Source organism: Mandrillus leucophaeus, unplaced genomic scaffold (genome assembly GCF_000951045.1).
Source record: "Mandrillus leucophaeus isolate KB7577 unplaced genomic scaffold, Mleu.le_1.0 Scaffold243, whole genome shotgun sequence".
In the NCBI taxonomy this organism is placed as follows: Eukaryota; Metazoa; Chordata; class Mammalia; order Primates; family Cercopithecidae; genus Mandrillus; species Mandrillus leucophaeus.
In genome coordinates this window covers 2,858,157-2,862,493 of record NW_012102510.1, presented here as the reverse complement: position 1 = coordinate 2,862,493, position 4,337 = coordinate 2,858,157, and the positions used below count along the sequence as shown (strand labels likewise).

Sequence of the window (4,337 nt, the reverse complement as noted above, 5' to 3'; positions counted from 1 at the left end):
CGCCTGTAATCCCAGCTACTAGGGAGGCTGAGGCAGGAGGATCACTTGAACCCAGGAGGTGGAGGTTGCAGTGAACCAAGATCAAGCTACTGCACTGCAGCCTGGGTGACAGTGTAAGACCCTGTCTCAAAAAAAAAAAAAAAAGAAAAGAAAAAGAAAATATCCTTAATATTTTTTTTACAAAGACAATAGATACTGTACATATATTGAATACTGATTTTTTTTGAATACTGATTTTTTAAATCACTATTTTTAAACCTTTTTATCATGAAATATTATATATATTTTGAATAATGCCACTAGAAATATTCTTGAATGCATCTCCTGTTGTACATGCGCATATATTCCACGTGGGCGTATATATTTCCACGAGTGGACTCACTGTGTCATATTGCTTGCATGTCTTCAACATTACCACTTAGGGCCAAAATACTTTCCAGCGTGATTGTAGCAATTCCCACCTCCTCCATCAGCAATATGAGAGTTCTCCTTGCACCATATTCTCTTCAACACTTGGTACTATCAGTCTTTTTCATTTAAGACTTTCTAGAGGTTGTGTAGTGGTATCCATTGTGGTTTTAATTTGTATTCCCTTGCTACTAAGAAGGTTAAATCTTTTTTTATTCGTTGATTAAAGCCTTGGATTTCCTCTTTTGTAAAATGAATGCTTCACCCATTTTTCTACTAGGTGGTCTCTTTTTTTCTTACTGGTTTGTACAAGTTCTTTACATCTTCTAGCTCTGAGCCTTTTGTTGATAATGTATGTTGGAGATATCTTCTACTCTGTGACTTTCCCTTTGTTCTCTTTTAATGCTGTCTTTTAAATGAATAGTAGTTCTAAGCTTTGTTGTAGAAAGACTTATCAATTTTCATGGTTCATGTTTGAGAACTATTTTCCTAATTCAAGGTCATGAAGATAGCCATCCGTATTATCTTCTAAAGGCTTTATAGTTTTTGCCTTTCACATTTAAGTCTATAATACATCTGGAATTTATATATATTTTTGAAATGAGATTTCACTCAGTCACCCAGACTGGAGTACAGTGGCACAAACATGGTTCGCTGCAGCCTCCACCTTCCAGATTCAAGAGATCGTCCCACCTAGCCTCCTGAGTATCTGAGACTACAGGCGCATGCCACCCCACTCAGCTAATTTTTATGTATGTGCTATATATTTTATTTTTTTTGTAGAGACAGAGTCTCGCCATATTGCCCAGACTGGTTTTAAATCTGGACTCAAGCAATCCTCCTGCCTCGGCCTCCCAAAGTGCTGGGATTACAGGCATGAGCCACAGCACCTGGCCTTGGAATTGACTTTTTTTTTTTTTAGACTGAGTCTCGCTCTGTCGCCCAAGCTGGAGTGCAGTGGCCTGGTCTCGGCTCACTGCAACCTCCGCCTTCTGGATTCTAGCGATCCTCCTGCTTCAGCCTCCCAAGTAGCTGAGACTACAGTCACGTGCCACCACGCCCAGCTGATTTTTGTATTTTTAGTGGAGACGAGATTTCTCCATGTTGGCCAGGCTGGTCACCAACTCCTGACTTCAGGTGATCCACATGCCTCAGCCTCCCAAAGTGCTAGGATTACAGGCGTGAGCCACTGCACCCGACCTGTACTCTATATTCTGTTGCAATGGATTATTTGTCTGTCCTAGCACCAGGACAACAATGTCTTAAATTTCCATTGCTTTGTAAGTCTTGAGGTCTTGTAAAGCATGTCCTCCCACATTGCTTTAATTATTCAAGAGTGTCCTGGCAGGCCGGGCACAGTGACTCACGCCTGCAATCCCAGTGCTTTAGGAGGCTGAGGCAGGAGGATCACTTGAGGCCAGGAGTTCTAGACCAGACTAGGCAACCTAGGGAGACCCCCATCTCTACACAATACAAAAAAAAAAAAAAAACCAAAAAAAACGAAGCAGGGTATGGTGGCGTACGCCTGTAGTTGAGGCTGCATTGGGCTGTGGTTGTGCCACTGCACCCTAGCCTGGGTGACAAAGTGAGACTGTGTCTCTGAAAACAAGATGCAAAATAATTTTTTTTAAAGAAAATGTCTTGGCTATTCCTGGCCATTTGCATTTTCACAGAAATTTTAGAATTGGTTTGTCAGATTTTACAAAAATCCTGTTGTGATTTCAATTGGGATGGCATTGAATGTACTGATTTCTACTTTTTAAAGACCTTCTTTTGGGTTTTACTCTATTGTTATTTTTATAACGTCTTTATTTCAATGCTTAATGCATGGAATTTTGGACTTTATTCTTTTGTAATATAAGCACTGAAGACCCTAATTTCCACTTTAGTTACCATTTCTTAATCCAATAAATTCTTACATGTACTGATTACATTGATATTTAGTGTATCTTCTTAGACGATCAGTTATTTTGAACTGTATTTTTAAACTTTAAAATGATGATTTCTGAAAAGTTTCATCTTATTACTGATTTCTGACTTTAAAATGATGATTTCTGAAAAGTTTCATCTTATTACTGATTTCTGACTTAAATACACTTGGTTTAGAGATGGTCTGTAAGAGATGGTTTTTGTATCTTCTCTATCTGTGTGCCCTTCCTGGGCCATCTCATCTGTTTCCCAGCTCTATATGAGAACTCCCAGATCTTACCTCTATTCTAGCCCAACATCCTATTGTATAACTCCCTGCATGTTTTATTTCAACATGGACAAAATGTAACATTATGTTTCATTCTTTGTTTCACCTTTATTTCAACATGGACAAAATGTAGCATTATGTTTCATTCTCTTCCCCACTCCCTTCCTAATCTACTAGCCCCTCTCAGTATGTAACACCACCCTCTGCATGGTTGTACAAAACCAATAACTGAGAATTGCCCTAGAATTCTTTCTTTTTCTCACTCCCATAATTCAGCCTCTTTAAAACACAGTATCAACACCTTCTTTTTGTTTATTTGTTTGTTTGTTTTTGAGATGGAGTCTCACTCTGTCACCCAGGCTAGAGTACAGTGGCATGATCTCAGCTCACTGCAACCTCTGCCTCCTGAGTTCAAGTGATTCTCCTGCCTCAGCCTCCTGAGTAGCTGGGATTACAGACACCCACCATGCCTGGCTAACTTTTGTATTTTTAGTAGAGACGGGGGTTCTGCCATGTTGGCGAGGCTGGTCTCCAACTCCTGACCTCAGGTGATCTGCCTGCCTCAGCCTCCCAAAGTGCTAGGATTACAGGCGTGAACCACCACGCCCGCCAACACCTTCTTTTACTTGCCCATGACAACTACTACCTTAAGTCCAGATTGTCTTATTCTTTCACATAAACTCTGTAGTGCATCTCCAGATCGATCTGGACTCACCCATTTCAAACATTCCTCGTGATCTATCCTTTTTTTTTTTTTTTTTTTTTTTTTTTTAAGAAGGAGTCTCACTCTGTGTCACCCAGGCTGAAGTGCAGTGGTACAAACTCGGCTCACTGCAACCTCTGCCTCCGGGTTCAAGCAATTCTCCTGTCTCAGCCTCTCAAGTAGCTGGGATTACAGGTGTGTGCCACCACGACCAGCTAACTTTTGTATTTTTAGTAGAGACGGGGCTTCACCATATTGGTCATGCTGGTCTCGAACTCCTGACCTCAGGTGATCCACCCGCCTCGGCCTCCCAAAGTGCTGAAATTACAGGAGTGAGCCACCGTGCCCAGCGTGATGCATGTTGAATACTGTTTGAAATCACACAATTACGATCATGTCTTTTCCTGCATATAAATTGCAGTCCATTCTCTATTAGAAAAAAAGATTTGTTCCTTGTTCTGATGCTAGTATATCTCTACTGGATTTTCCTCATAGTCACCTTAATATACTACACAGACTCCTTTCCTTTATATGGAACTACTTGCAGTTCTCAGAATCCACCATGTATTTTTCTATTTCCCTTTCTCCATACTTTTGCTCATGCTTCTCCCTTCTAGATAACTCTCGCCCCACTGTCTCTATGAAGTCTAACCTTATACCTCCTATACTTTTCTTCCAAATTCCTAAAGCTCCCTTTGTGTCTTCTTCTGTTGGTTATCCAAGTCTTTAAGTTGCTTTATATTTTACTCAACTCTTTATCACCATTGCCTAGCACATCATCTGACACATAATCGGCCAGTATCTTGTTTTTAAGTTAGCTAGAGGACTTAAAGAGAGCTCATTTAAAATCCTCAGTTTGAAAAGAGAATGAATGAATAAACTAATGAATGTAGTACACAACAAATGTCAAGATACTTGAATAAGTTTTTTTGTTTGTTTGTTTGTTTGTTTTTTGAGATGGAGTCTTGCTCTGTCGCCCAGGCTGGAGTGCAGTGGCCAGATCTCAGCTCACTGCAAGCTCCGCCTCCC

At 40.4% G+C, this 4,337-nt stretch overlaps 1 protein-coding gene across 4 annotated transcripts in view; it reads left to right on the top strand.

Annotated features, from left to right (window-relative positions):
* ZNF41 (zinc finger protein 41) overlaps positions 1-4,337 on the top strand; it is a 48,195-nt gene that overhangs the window by 33,316 nt on the left and 10,542 nt on the right. The gene's annotated exons all lie outside the window — the stretch shown is intronic.